This window comes from Lontra canadensis, unplaced genomic scaffold (assembly GCF_010015895.1).
Source record: "Lontra canadensis isolate GAN:19392208 unplaced genomic scaffold, GSC_riverotter_1.0 scaffold44, whole genome shotgun sequence".
Classification (NCBI taxonomy): domain Eukaryota; kingdom Metazoa; phylum Chordata; class Mammalia; order Carnivora; family Mustelidae; genus Lontra; species Lontra canadensis.
The window spans coordinates 5,529,008-5,545,240 of record NW_022631038.1 but is presented as its reverse complement, the minus strand read 5'-3'; the positions used below and the strand labels follow the sequence as shown (position 1 = coordinate 5,545,240).

The window sequence follows — 16,233 nt, the reverse complement described above, 5'->3', positions numbered from 1 at the left end:
AGGAGAAGGGTGTGGAGATGCACAAGTCTCAAGGTGTCTCAAGGAAAGAGGTATGCAGCCTCTGCCCATAAATGAGAAACGCTGAGAAGGAATGGGTGGCAGGCAGGAGCAGAGGAAGAATCCAAGAAAATAATAAAGGGAATGCACCAAGTGGAAATGAGGTTAAAACAAACAAACAAACAAAATAAAAACAGCTGTCAACCAAAAATAAGTATGGTTGTATCACTGTTTAAATGCTTGTGTCCTTTAATTTCAAACTGAGATGTAAATACATTTGAAAATTATTATTAAAAGAAAATAATAAACACATGCAACAAAAACCAGGAATAATTTTCTCACCAGTTAACCAATGATCTATGGCAGAAGGTCATAGTAAGGCCCATGGAAGCCCTTGACTGCCAGCTTTACCAGCCCTTGTCAGGACAACCATCTTCTTTCCCAGTTTCATCGCACAGACACTGACCAGTCTACAAATTCTGCTTTGTTTGCCCACCAAATCTGCTACACTTTCCTTTCAGACCCATCAGCAAGCATGATAGAATCTAGGAATGGTTTAAGGGAGTACTGGTTTTCTGTATCACAATTCTCCCTGAATCACTTAGAGAACCTCCTTACGACTCTGAAGTACAAATTTCAGAGGAAAAGTTCCCAGGGAAGAAAACAGTCTTCTGATTTGGGTTCTGATCAACAGAGAACAGAACAGAAGTGACATATTTATGACTACGATGTCCACCTGCTTAGAAAAGTCAAGTTTAGGTCTTTTGTGGGTGAATGCCTTTGCTGATTGCAAAGAGCCCTACTGTATTATTATCATTCTGTAATTCTGGTGGTAGTCTAGTTGAAGTGAGGTATCTGAAAGTAGCTGGAAAGGGAAAATGCCATAAGGATGTACAGAGGCAGAATTTCAAGCAAGTCAGCATAGCTGTGAAAATGGTGGGAACCTAGCCAAGTGAGCAACCAAGAACAGACAGCAGAGCTCTTTTGAAGCAGAGGCATGGGGCAGATACACCGTAAAGAGGCAGAGGCTTCAAGCGTGCCAGGTTCTACAAATAGCTATTATTACCACAAACAAAAATACCACCGTCCCAATGCACATCTTTGGGAAGGACTGCAAGTCATTATTTTGTTGTGGTTTCAGCCATAGTTATGCATAATGATGGCATTCACATAAAATCAAATGATATATATAGACACATGCATACATCTACATAGAAAGAGTATCAATTCATGTGTAGGAAAGTTAGGCTGAAATGACTGGGTATTCTGCATTTTGAACACAAGTATTTTCAAAGTTTGAGCTGATGGACTCAAAGGATTATGTCCTTCATCCCAACAATGAATTCTTACATCATCTGTTTACTTTCTGTATCAATCCCCAAATTCCAAAACATTTTTGAAAGCTAGTTACATGCCAAACTAGTTTCCTTTTGCTCCTCTAACAAATTATCACAAATTTATTATCTTACAGTTCTGGATGTCAAGTCTAATATAGGTCTTACTGAGTTAAAAATCAAAGTGTTGGCAGTACTCTGTTCCTTTTCTGAAGGCTCTAGGAGAAAATCCATTCCTTGTTTTTTTCAGATTCTAGAGGCTACCTGCATCCCATGGGCACCTTCCATCTTCAGAGTCAACAATAGCCACTTGAGTGTTCCTCACATCATATCATTCTGACACTGATTCTTCTGCCTCCCTCTTAAAAGACCCTTATGAACACACTGGGTCCATCCAGATCATCTAGGATAATTTCCTTGTCTTTTGATCAGCTGATGAGCAACTTTAATTCTGTCCACAACCTTAATTTCCCTTTGCCATGTAAAAGAACATATAGCCAGGTTCAAGATTTCTGGATGTAGAAAAATGGCCCATCTTTTTGGGCCATTATTCTTCCTGCCATGGTCTAACCTGTGGCCCATCAAGATTCAAGTCCATCCCACATGCAAAATACATTCATTCCATCCCAAGGCACCCAAAAGTCTCAACCCATTACAGCATCAACCCGAAGTCCAAATCCCATCAGCTCAAGATCTGTGTCATTTAAGTCAGGTAGAGATCAGGCACTGGGTATAATCCTGTAGCACAAGTTCTCTCTATCTGTGGAACTTTAACCCAAGAAACATCTTACCTGCTCCAAAAACACAATGGTGAGGAAGGCATAGGGTAACATTTACAGATTTCTCCTTAAAAAAGGAAAAAGTGGAAAGAAAAAGAATTCTGACAGTCCCAAGCAACTATGAAATCCACCTGGAAAATTCCCCTTAGTTTCAAAGCCTGGAAATCATCGTCTGTGATTCTTAGCTCTACCTTGGGGCTCAAAGCCTCATCCTCTGGGCCTGGGGTTGCTCCCTCTGAATCAGCCTTCCTTTTTCATAAAAGGTAGAACATGTCTGCAGCTGAGGAGTTTTATCGCAGGTTTCTCTCCTGTGCATATTTGGTGGTCTTAACCATTTTCTTCCAGTTCATCCTGCCTCCTTCAGTTCAAGATGGCACGTTTCTGCTGATATAACAACATTCCCAGCAACCTCATGAGTCTCCTGTGTATATCACGAGATTCACTCTATTAGCCAAGAGTCTCCTCCACAGGTCTTTTCTAGATAATCCCATCACTATTTTTGGCTTCTGCTGAGATGACTGAAGAGATTTATGAGTCACACACTTAATCATTTGAAAGAGCCTTTTGTGAGACTGAATATTTTGATGTTTCTGTCTTTCCATAGGATTAGCAAAAGGTTGTCCAATGAGAAAACCTTCATTTTTCTCTCTAGAGCATGTTTTTCCAACCCCATCCCAAGCTCCCTAAATTTCAATAAGCAGTAAATCTCTTAATTTTAGAATCGTTTGTAATCTAACAAGTCGTTAAGCCTCGATTACTTTTGGTTTAAAAGTTATTTCTTCAATCTGTCGCTTCCCTCTTGTGCCTCCCTAAAGCATTAAGGAGAGACCAGGCTGAACCTTCAACAGTTTGCTTGGAAATCTCCTCAGTGAAATACCCACATTCATTGCTTAAAAGTTCTGCTTTCCATATAATTCCACGACACAATTCTGCTAAGCTTTCTAACTCAAGAGAAAAAAGAATCCTTTTCTTCCTGTTTCCAAATCCATGTCCCTCAATTCCTTCTGAGTCCCCAAAATTGGCACCTTCCACATTCACATTTCCACCAGCAGTTTGTTTATGATGACACATGTATTCTTGAAGGCATATATGTTTCCAGCAACCCTCCTCACTTCCTTGTGATTCCTTATTGGCAAAGTTGTCCATATCCATGTATCTATTAACAGTCTGTTTAAGATAACATAGGCTCTTTCTATCATGCTTCTCTGCAAAATTCTTCTACCTTTTGCCCACTGCCCAACTGCAAAAACCATATCCACATTTTTTAGATGAGTTTTTACAGCGGCATTCTACTTGCAGGTAGGAAAATCTGTATCAGTTTCTATCACTGATGGAACAAATTACTATAAACTTAGATATTTAAACAACACAGATGTATTATATTACAGTTCTTAATGTCAGAAATCTGAAATGGGTTTCACTGGGTTACATCAAGGTGATGGCAAGGTTATTTATTTTCTTTTCCTTTCTTCAGGTTCTAGGGAAAAATCCATGCCTTGCCTTTTCCAGTTTCTAGGGGTTCCCCACATTCTTTGGCTTATGGTCCTTTCTTCCAACTTTAAGACCAGAAATGGCATTCGATTCTTGCTTGCATCACATTGCTCTGACATTGACTTTTCAGCCTCCCTCTTCCACACCGAAGAACTTTTGTGTTCACAGTAGCACCCTGAGTAGCACCCTTGATCCAATCTATTATCTAAATTCCCATTGCCATTATCCAAATATATTCACAGATTCCAGGGATTTGATCATAAATATCTTTTTTTTTTCTTTTTGGGAAGTGTAGGGAGGGGCATTGCTCTGTTTAGTACAGTCTCTCTGATTTTTGTTATCTTATAAACTATAAACTCATTGTATGGAGGATGGAATCTTGCATATACTATATTTCTACAATGTTGATATACAGCACATATATCGTGTATATACTACATCTCCACAGTACATGTGTTGAATACATGTAGTAGCAAATACAGCCTAGTGGAAATTGTTATTCTCTGCATTCACTTTAAGAATAGTCGTATGAGCTATATTCAAGTAGCTGTAATGGCATACAAATGCTAAAATAAGGAAACACTTTTGGTCAAGAAAATAACACTGTGGGTTGCTTTCCTGATAATTCCTTGATTTTATGCATAAAAATAAAATAACATTAAGTCTCAAACTATATGCAAATTTTTACAGAAGAAATGTTTTAAAAAATTATAGTTCGGTAATATTATCTGAGGCAAAATACATCAGATGTTTATAATTTGAAACACATTCTTCTTGAATATGCAGTGATAAAAGAAATGATAGAGTTTTTTTGATTATTTTACCAAGAAGCTTAGTGACTCCAGACATCCAGGAAAAAAAACAAAACAAAACAAAAAAAACATGACAATGCAAAATTAAGACAGAACATACGCATTATTTCTTTCTTTTGTTTGTTTTTTTTTAGATGTTCCTCTTGCTTAAATGATACAATTTCTTATTAGGACTATCTAAATGAAGAGTGGACGCTGGTCCTTTGATGCTGGGACTACTGTGTGATTGGGTACAGAGGTGATGTTATTATGACTGATTGAGGCATGGCCTCAGCTAGTCCGTAATACACGTTTGTGCAAATTAGTAAGCAGTATTGATTTCAGGATACAGCTCTGCACCAGGGCATCTGAATGTAAATGGGATCAGCCCTTCCTTCTCCTTCAACTGAGTGTCCTTAGGGTACACAGCTATCCACAGCAACCTTGGAGTAAAGAATGGTGCTGGAGACTAGAAGCAACTGGCTATGTCCATCATAGCAGATGTTTGAGAACAGGGAATGAATCCCATGCTTTAGGCTCAGATAGGTTGAAAGGGCAGAGTTTTATAATATCATAGGTAGAGGGAGAGGACACAAATCATTGTCTCTTTGGCCATTTTGAATTGAAAGACATTTCAGACAACATGAAAAAGATAAAATTTTAAATTCATACACCAGTTAATTAAACTTCTTAATATAACTGTACTAAAAGTGCTTGCAATACGTGATGTAATTAAAGTCATAATCTCTACCCTTTGAAGAAGGTGTATCAGCACTATGGCTGTGTCACAGATAAACGAGCAGTAACTTGACTTCTACACAGAGTCCTAAACCTGGGCAGCAGATTTTATCTATACCTTTGGTATCTTCATCCTTAAAATGAAAAGGCTGAATGAGGTGAACTCCAAGTTCTCTTTCATATCTACAGAAAATACACATCTACAGCAGAAATGTGCCCGAGTCTCCAAGTGGTCGAGTCCCAGGTGTACCATACTTAATCTTGTGTGCCAGCAATTAACCACTAAATAAATATAGACAACTTAAAACACTTCTCTATGCCTCTCCAGGAAACAAGTCGAAGGAGGCATTCTTTCTGTACGGAAAACTTCTTAAAAATCTTCCTTCTCTTTTGTTATTGCCTTTAGTGTTCTCTGCACAGATGGCAGCTAATCCTGGAAATCCTCTCTCCCACTCTCAACTTCTCTCCTGAACACCCACCAAGACCAAATAGCATTTTTTCTCTCTCTTTATTCCTCATCCCTCCCCCTAAGCCCTATATTGTACAGCTCAGATGAACCAAGGGATGTGCTGGGTGGATGAGAGTAGGGGGTAGATAAAACTGCCCTCACATGAACATGTTGGTATCCATTACACATTTAATTTTGTCCCTGCTGTGACTCTCAAGTTTTTAATTTTATTCCTTAAAACATAAGCCCCCATAAGTAATTTAAAAAAAAAAAAGAGTGGATCAAGATGGTGGCATATGAAAACCCTGAACTCCCCTCTTCCATGGAAACATCAAATCAGCAGTTACATATAGAACAATTTTCTCTGAAAAAGACCTAAAAACTAGCTGAACAGCTTTTCTACAACAAAGGATATTGAAAAGCCTGAAGAAGCAGAGATAGATTCCACCAAGCAGGTGAAGAGGGAAGAATGTCACAGATATGGAATGTATCAGTGAGGAAGGAGAAGTCTGAGCCCTACATCAGGAATCCCAACTCTTGGGACCTGTACTGGATAGATGAGCCTCTCAAACGTCTGACTTTAAAAATCAATGGGGTTTCTATCCAGGAGACCCGATAGGTTGGAAGAAACAGATACCCAGGTCCAGAAATCCCAGAGAATTCCAAATAAGATAATCCCAAAGATGTCCACATCATGATACATTATAGTTAAATGTCAAAAGTTAAAGATAAGAGAGAATTTTAAGAACAGCAAGAGAAAAACAACTTGTTACATACAGGGAAATGTCCAGAAAACTATCAGCAGATTGTTCAGCAGAAACTTTGCAGGCCAGAAGAGAATGCCATGAAATAGTCAAAGTATTGAAAGAAAAAAACAAACCAAAACAAACAAAAAAACCACAAAACTTCTAACCATGAATACACCACCCAGCAAAGTTATCATTCATAATTGAAGGAGAGGTATGTTTTCCTTAAAATCTAAAAGAGCTCACCACCACTAAACTGGCCTTATAAGAAATGTTAAAGGAACTTCTTTAAGCTGAAAAGAAATAGCACTAATTAGTAGCAAGAAAACATATGAAAGTAAAAGTCTGTCTGGTAAAAGTAAATACATAGTAAAGTGAAGAAACTACTTATAAAGCTAATAGAAAGATTAAAAGACAAATGTAGTAAAAATAACCATAACTAAAATAATTAGTTAAGGGATACACAAAATGAAAAGGTGTAATAGGTGAAATCGAAAACAAAAAACATAGAGGAGAGTATATACATAGTGTTTTAGAATATATTCAAATTTAACTTGTAGAGCACCTAGGTGGATCAGTCGGTTAAGTGGCTAACTCTTGATGTGGGCTCAGGTCACAATCTCAAGGTCCTGGGTTCAAGCCCTGAGTAGGACTCTGCACTCAGCAGAGTCAGCTGGAGATTATCCTCCTCCCTCCTCCCTCTTCCTCTGAGCTCTACCCACCCACTGTTTACTCTCTCTTACTCTAAAATAAATAAATAAAATCTTAAAGAAAAAAAAAAAAGACAAAAACAAAACCTTATGTTGCTATTAACCTAAAATACATTGGTATATTTGAACTGATACATAAACTTCATGGTAACTACAAAGCAAAAAACTATAGATACATAAAAGATACTAAGAATGGAATCTAAACATCACACAAAAGACATCAAACTACAACAGAATAAAGTGAGAGAGGAACTACAAAATATGTCTCAATAAATTTAAGAAGATTAAAAATATGTCAAGCATCTTTTCTTACCAAAAATGTATAAAACTGAAAATCAATTTAAAAAAAAAGAAAACTGGAAAAATCACAAATATGTGGCGATTAAACAACATGCTGCTGAACAACTAACAGGTCAATGAACAAATCAAAAAAGAAATAAAAGAGTACCTTGAGACAAATGAAAGTGAAAATATAGCATACCAAAAGCAATGGGATGCAGCAAAAGCAGTTTGGAAGAGCTTGGAGGTCTATCTCAAGAAAGAAGGGAAAAACCCTCAAGTAAACAATGTAACTTTTCACTTAAGAAACTAGAAAAAGAGGAACAAATGAAGCCCAAAGTTAGTAGAAGAAAGAAAATAATAAAATTAGAGTGGAAACAAAGAAAGACTAAAAAGAGGAAAGAGCAGGTTCCAAAGAGCTGTTTTTTTAAAGATTAACAGAACTGATAAACCTTTATCTATACTCACAAAGAAAAAGAGTGAGGGCTCATATAAATAAAATCTGAAATGAAAGAGGGGAAGTTATAAGTGACCAAAGGAATACAAAAGATCATAAGAGACTACCATGAACAATCATACATCAACAAATTGGTCAACCTAGAAGAAATGGACAAATTCCTCGAAATATACAGTCTTCTAAGATTGAACCAAAAGTAGAAAATCTGTATAGATCAATTGTTAGCAAGGAGATGGAACCAGTAATCAACAACCTCTCAATGAAGAAAATACAAGACCAGATGGCTTCACTGGTGAATTCTAACAAACATTCAAAGATTTTAATAGCTATCATTCTAAAGCTCTTCCAAAAAATTAAAGAGGAGAAATGCTTCCAAACTCATTTTACAGGGCCAGCATTGCCCTGAAATCAAAACCAGACAAGGACACCACAAAAGGAAAGACAGAAAAAGAAGGAAGGAAGGAAGGAAGGAAGGAAGGAAGGAAGGAAGGAAGGAAGGAGGGAGGGGGGGAGGGAGGGAGGGAGGGAAGGAAGGAAGGAGGGAGGGAGGGAGGGAGGGAGGAAGGAAGAAAGGTAGAAAGGAAGGAATGGAGAGAGAGAGAGAGAGCAAGAGGGAGGTAGGGAGGGAAGGAAGGAAAGGAAAATTTAAAAGTAAAGTCATTATCCCTGATGAACACAGATACAAAAATCCTCAACAAAATATTAGCAAATTGAATTCAATAAAAATGATCAATGTACACCAGGATAGACTGAGATTTTTTCCAAGGATGTAAGTATGGTTCAATGTCCACAAATCAATCAACATAACATACCACATTAACAAAATGAAGGATAAAAATTATAGGATCATCTCAAATAGATGCATAAAAAGCATTTGATAAAATTCAACATCCATGTATGATAAAAATTCTCAACAAAGCAGGTATAGAGGGAATGTCCATTAACATAATAAACACCACCTGTGGCTATAGATGTGGGGCTGACATCCTACTTAACAGTGAAAAGCCCAAAGCTTTTCCTCTAAGATTAGGAACAAGACAAGAATGCCCACTCTTGCCATTTTTATTCAACAGAGTGTTGGAAGCCTTAGCCAGAGCAAGAAAAAGAAATAAAAGGCTTCCAAATTAGAAAGGAAGAAGTGAAACTGTCACTACTGGAGGACAACATAATTCTAAATACAGAAAATACTAAAGACTCCACCAAAAAACTATTAAATGAATGCAAATCAATAGCAAAAATGTGTTGTCTTTTTATACACGAACAGTAATCAGATTAAGAATCAAGAAAATCCTTAAATTAAGAAAACAACCCCATTTACAATTGCTTCAAAGAAAAAAAAAAAAGTCTGGGAATTAATTTATCCAAGGAGGTGAAAGTCCTATACACTGAAAACCTCAAAACATTGGTGAAAGAAATTGAAGAAGACACAAATAATGGAAAGACATTCTGTGCTCATGGACTATAATAATTTATATTGTTAAAATATCCATATTGTCCAGAGTATCCTATAGATTCAATGCATTCTATATCAAAATCTCATTGGCATTTTCACAGAAATATAACATTTTTCACAGAAATAGAATAAATATTCCAAAAATTCATATGAATCACAAAAGGTCCTAAATGCCAAAGAAATATTGAGAAATAAAAACAAAGTTGAAGGCATCATTCTCCTTAATTTCAAACTACAATACAAAGCTATAATCAAAACAGCACAGCACTGGCATCAGTCGAACAGAACAGAGAGCCCAGAAATAAATTTATGCATATATAGTCAACTAATTTATGACAGAGGCAGGAATATAATGGGGGAAAAGACAGTGTCTTCAATAAATGGTGTTGGGAAAACTGGACAGCCACATAGAAAAGAATGCAACTGGACCACTACCTTACACCATATATAAAAATTAATTCAAAATGGATTAAAGACTTGAATATATGACCAGAAATCACACAACTTCATAGAATAAAACATAGGTAGTAAGCTTCTTGACATCGTTCTTGGCAATATTTCTTTTGGCTCTGACTCTAAAGGCAATGGCAACAAGTGGAAAAATAAACAAATGGAAGTTTATCACACTAAAAAGATACCGCATGGTAAAGTAAACCAACAACAAAATACGTAAAGAAGGGGCGCCTGGGTGGCTCAGTGGGTTAGGCCGCTGCCTTCGGCTCAGATCATGATCTCAGGGTCCTGGGATCGAGCCCTGCATCGGGCTCTCTGCTCAGCGGGAAGCCTGCTTCCTCCTCTCTCTCTGCCTGCCTCTCTGCCTGCTTGTGATATCTCTCTGTCAAATAAATAGATAAAATCTTAAAAAAAAAAATACGTAAAGAAATCATACAACTCAATAACAAAAAACAATCTGATTTTCTAAATGGGAAGAGGTTCTGCATAGACATTTTTCCAAAGAAGACCTGTAAATGGCCACCAGGCACATGAAAAGAAGTTCAACATCTCCACCTCAGGGGGAAATGCAGATCAAAACCACAAAGAGATATTGGCTCACATCTCCAAGAACAGCTACCATCACAAAGACAAGAAATAACAACGGCTGGCAAGAATGCATAGGAAAGGGACCCCCTCATGCACTGTTGGTAGGAATATAAATTGATGGAGTCACTGTGGAAAACAGGATGGAAAGTTCCTTAAAAAAGTAAAAATAGAGCTATCATATGATCTAGCAATTCCGCTCTGGGTATTTATTCAAAGAAACAAGCCACTAATTTAAAAACAGATGCACCTCTATGTTCATTGCAGCCTTGTCTACAAAAGCCAAATATGGAAACAACCTAAGTGTCCATCAGTGAATGACAGATGAAGAAGATGATATATACATGTGCGTACGTATATGTGTGTATATATATTATATGTAATACAAAGGGTTAATTCACATGCACACACAGAGTGGAATTCTACTCAGCCATAGAAAGAATGAAATCTTACCATTTGTGACAATATGGATGGATTCTAAGGGCACTATGCTATGTGAAGCAAATCAGCCTTAGGAAGACAAGCGTTGTATCATTTCACGTATGTGTGGAGTCCAAAAAACAAAACAAATGAACCAACAAAATGAAACCCAAGTCATAGATGAAGAACAGTTTAGTGGTAGCCAGATCAAGGGAACTGGGGGGCAGGAGTGAAACTGGAGAAGCGGATCAAGAGGTACAAACTTCCAGTCATTAACAAATGAGTCATGGGGGTATAATGTATGGCATAGTGACTCCAGTTAATGTATTGCATATTATTTATAACTTTATATGGTGATGGGGAAACTAGACTCATTGTAAGCATTTTCCAGTGTATACAAATATCAAATCATTATGTTGTATATCTGAAACCAATGCAATGTTGTTGTACCTCAATTATATATATATATATATATATATATATATAAAGAGGAAATGTGATGTTATTTCATACATTTTCTATCTGACAGCCTTTGCTGGGCTGAAGTTAGACCATTTGGGGTCTACATGCAAAGATAATAGAAAGGCAACACAATGCTATCTGATCTAAAGTCATTCAATTTTTTATTTATATGTGAAAAACAAAGTAATCAAAGTCCTTTCAATTATAGCTTTTAAGACCCTTTATTCTTTCATCTTTTAGAGCAAAGTTCAAATTAAAATTTAGTTGTTAAAAATTGATACAGATAGATAGATGTATGCATTTTTTTTTCTTTCCTACCAGAGCAGGTATCACAACTCTGATTATGAAGAGAAGCAAGTGTAGGAACTTTCGATAGGGTGAATACTCACACATGCATTCCCATTTCAAATACAAAGAAGAAAAGCACTGTGTGGGATAATTAAAATAGCATCGAGTCCATGACACTATTTTACCTAAATAATATATTTCATTTAATATGCATAGAAATCTTTTTAGAACACTCGATTTAAATCACTGTGGTGTATCACTTCCACTGCCTTTGATGTCAATCAGCTTGGAGTCTAAGAGGAAGCTAAGAATTGGGCAGAAGGTTCCTGAAACACTTTGAGCTCTCAGATGAAAGGTGCTGTTTAAGTACAAAGTACAAAGTATCATAATAATCTCAACATATTTAACAACTCTACTCACGTATAGGGGGACACCTGACTCTGCCTCACCTGTTTGGTATTTTGAGGCACAACCCTTAAGTTGAATTTCTCTAATAGGGTATATATAACATTGTTTCATAAAACTAATTCAGAAAAAGAAATAATCGAAAGAGGAAGATCATAAACATTATATGTGGGTGATAAGCAGAAAATGCCTCTACTAGGAAGAAAAGCACAAGGCTAACAAAAGAGACTTGTTCCTAAAGAGACTGAAAGGATTACTTTCCCCAAGAGTAGAGCATCCTAGATGTTTGTCTTCCTTAATATTGAATAAAGCCCTTCGTAATGCCGCTGGACTGGGGGTACAGCAGATGTTACATGTTTTCTCCTTCATTTATATTTTCCAGGGGTAAAGAAAATTGAGGCATATAGGGATCTGGCTGTAGGGGAGAATTATTTTCAATTTGAAAAGCATTCTCAGTTTGAGTCAAAAAGAAAATGTGGATTATAGACAAATGATATTCTTCTGCTCCAAAATTCGTTTAAAGATTACTGACTAAAGTATTTCTCTTTTTTGATTTTTTTAATCTTAAAGACTTCTATTTACATAAGTCATACCAAAAATGTAGTATCCTTTTCAAAAATGAAAGTATTACTAATAATGTTAATACCTTGTCACCATGTCCCCATCTGGGTCCCTTCAATTCCTCCTCATTCTCCACCAACCCCTACCTAGCTAGGGCAACCGTTGTTCATTTTTCTGCAATATATTTGATTTAAGCTTTCCTTCTTTTTGTTTACATTGTTTATTTTTATTATTTCGAGTTAGCTTATTTTCTTTTATTTTTTGTTTATTTTTTATTGTGTTATGTTAATCGTCATACAATACATCATTGGTTTTTGATGCAGTGTTCCAAGATTCATCATTTACATATAATATCCAGTGCTCCATGCAGTACATGCCCTTACTTTTTTTAAAAGATAAAAAAAGGGGTACTGGGTGGCTCAGTGGGTTAAAGCCTCTGCCTTTGGCTCAGGTCATGGTCTCAGGGTCCTGGGATCGAGCCCCACATAGGGCTCTCTGCTCAGTGGGGAGCCTGCTTCCCCCTCTCTCTCTCTCTGCCTGCCTCTCCACCTACTTATGATCTCTCTCTCTCTCTGTCAAATAAATAAATAAAATATTAAAAAAGATTTTAAAAAGTCCTATGAAGATGAGAAAACAATATCATTTTACTACAATGGGCACTTTCTTATGTTTTCTCATTAACTGTGGCTCCCAAATTGTCCATCATGTCATGTTTAACATTTTCGGTGATTCTGAATTCATCCCTCTTCTCCGAAGGGGGAGCACATTGTTGAGGAGTGCTCACAACACAACTGTGTTTACAAAGGAAGAAGAGAGGTTCCCTTACAGATCACCCTGGGGCCTCCCATCAGGCCTCTGGCTCCCCGGTCCCTCTTCAGGCCCCACCTTTGTCCTTTGCTTCTGCAGATTCCAAGGCAAGACCCAGCCAACCGCTCTCTGAGTCCTGCTCAACATCACAATTCTTACATGTGCCTGACTACAGCCCTGGGTGAATTCACTGGCGCACTGTGGGCCCCGGGCACTGACACAGTACACAAAGATAAGCAGAATCCATGAAATAAGAAGTGAGGACTAGTCCCGTGTGTCAGGAGAGAAAGGAGCTACCCCTTTAAGAGTGCTTCCATAGCATCTTTTCTGGCTCTGCCCTCCTACCCTGCACGTCCACACATGACCTCCAGTTCGCTAGCTCCCACCCACCATCACCCCGGAACGCAGGTGCCCAGAATGAAAAGGCTGTTTTTTTAAAGTTGTGTAGGAAGAAAAGCCAAAGAGACTCAGGTATTAAGAAATAGAAACAAATTTTGAGACAAGAGTTGACCCGAATTAGTGTCCCGGTCAGGCAGCATGAAAGCAGAGACAGGACTGAGGAATTGACCCGTGGCAATCTGAGACGTAAGAGCACCCTTGAAAAACTGGTCCAGTGCCACAGAGAAGGATCATCACGAAACTTAGCCGTGTGCTAGTCAACAGTATTCATGTAATTAAGCTTTAATATTTGGGTCGCACACCCACCATGCAATCTCATTATAAACCGGATACCCACGCACGTATGTTTCCTTACAAGGAAAGCTGAGCTGTGTGATTCCAAGAATTCTTACTGAAAGTGCCTGTAGGTTTACATGTGTGTATATACGTGTGCATGTGTGTGTGTATCGATGTCTACGAGTCTATAAGCATATTCAGTCTTTTTGGCTTGGTTGATGTCATTCATTCTTAAAAGTGGGTATGTTCTCAGTAGGCTGACTTCAAGTTTCTGAGACTATCAGTGAAGATCCAGTTTTCAGACTGGGGGAAGCTCACAAACACAGTAAAGACCACCTGGCCTTCCCACTGTTGTCTCTGCTTTGAGGTATTTTATGGCTTCCAACGCGAATAACGACAACCCCGCACAGAGGCCGGGACCCATTCAAACAAATGAACAGGGAGAACTGACATCTTTCAGGCTCCCGTTTTGCACATCTGCCTCCCAAACAGAGCGAGAGTGGTTGTAATTTAAAGTCTCTGGGACACTTGTTCTCCCAATAAACTATAACAAGGCCCCTCTGTTCTTAAAGAACATGTGATCAAGTTAATAAAAATAATAGCAACCAAGAGCTGAGATCTCATATGAAGTGAAAAATCCATAGACAGGCATTGGTTGGCAAACACGCAATCTTTGAACACTCCAATGTGGTGGTCAATACCATCCCTATTTTATAAATTAAAATATGAGGCATAGAACATGAAGGATCATGTCCACAGTTTACAGCAAGCAAGAAATAAGAGAGCCAGTGTTGAGGCCAGATGTGTTCCAAAACTAGTGTTCCTCAGAACCACGGTGGGGTCTAGCTCTGGAAGTGACCTGGTGGGCAAGGGGCATCCCCTTCCAATGTGGGGTCCACTCAGACCGCACCTAGTGACAGCACCTGGTGTCACCACCTGGTGACAGCAACAGTGATTCACGATTTAAATCATGAAGTTGACTTCACGAACTCTACCTATTCAATTTCCCCAAATCACCACCTGAAGCACATTCCCATATCAAAATTAAGCCCAAATTAAACTGAAGCCTGCCTGACTCCCTATTCCCTAAATGCTGTCTGAATTATTACTAATCCCTGCCCCCTTCCTCTTTCATTAACTAATTGGCTTCCTCAGTCCTGCCTCTTTATGAAATGAGTTGTAGATGATTGTGCCACTCAGGCAATGGCCTTGAGCCATGGAACATCAACTTCGGCAGTCATGGAAGTTTTACAAGCCTCCTTTTATGGTCGTCCTCTTCCTTTGTACGCCAAGCCTACACCTCCCCGCGCCCTTACTTTACTCTAGTTTATCTAAATGGAAACAGGAGCCTCGCTCAATCCATAACTCATCCTCAGTTTCATGCCATCATCTCCTCACGTTTCCTTCTGATTCAGTAGTTCCTGGCAATAAAATCTCCTTTCATATACAGATATAGTAAAGTGACTCTAAAGAAACAAGATGCAAAGAACAGGGACCAGAGTGGCTTTTTCAAACCTTGGGAGACCACACTGAGCTCCAACATTTATGTTCTCTCTGGCAGAGATAGAAACGTGGACAGCAATGCTTATGTTGATAAAGTTGACCCTACAACTTTATGCAACCTCAATTTTAAATCCTAGACATTATCCCCATGATTTCCAATCTCAGGGTGAAGACATAACTTATAAAGGCCTAGAACTATCTTTAGGTCATGGTTATACTCGAAATTATCAGTCAAGAAAAAAAAAACAAAACACATTTCTGTGTATAACTCTAGCAACTAATAAAGTAATCTCAATGTTTGCAATTTTTCAGAACACATCAGGTTAGTTTAATCACCAATATGAAATAACCATGCCTTCTGTGAAAAATCCAATATTAACAAAACATAATTAAAACCACAATATCTCTTAGTGATATTGTGAAAACATTCCTAATGTTTAAGGTTAATACATATGATAGATTAATATATGACTTATTTAACATAAACCATGATATTATAACCAAAGTCCTCATTAATCTTATATTATTATTTTTTTAAATTTCAGTGCTTGAACTGAGCAGCTAAGCCCTGCTCTTACATTACCTCCATAACATGTAATAGAAACTTCAACAAATTTTACTTATACTACAATTTCATCTCCCGTCTGTTATAGTAAAGCAATATATACAGACTGGAAAAATATGTAATTACGTATAAATAACATGGTTTATGTAAAGTTGAGTCATCTTTCCATTAAAAAAATGACTTCACTTCATCAAATCTCAAATCGCTTCAGCCTGATGTTGCAATTTAAAAATGTGATAACCAATTTTTATTGTAACAAATGGCAACTCATCATCAAGTGAGCCAG

The 16,233-nt window shown here is 37.7% G+C and overlaps 1 protein-coding gene across 7 annotated transcripts in view; it reads right to left on the bottom strand.

Moving 5' to 3' along the window:
• The window catches only part of NETO1 (neuropilin and tolloid like 1), a 122,632-nt gene that overhangs the window by 96,807 nt on the left and 9,592 nt on the right, over positions 1 to 16,233 (bottom strand). The gene's annotated exons all lie outside the window — the stretch shown is intronic.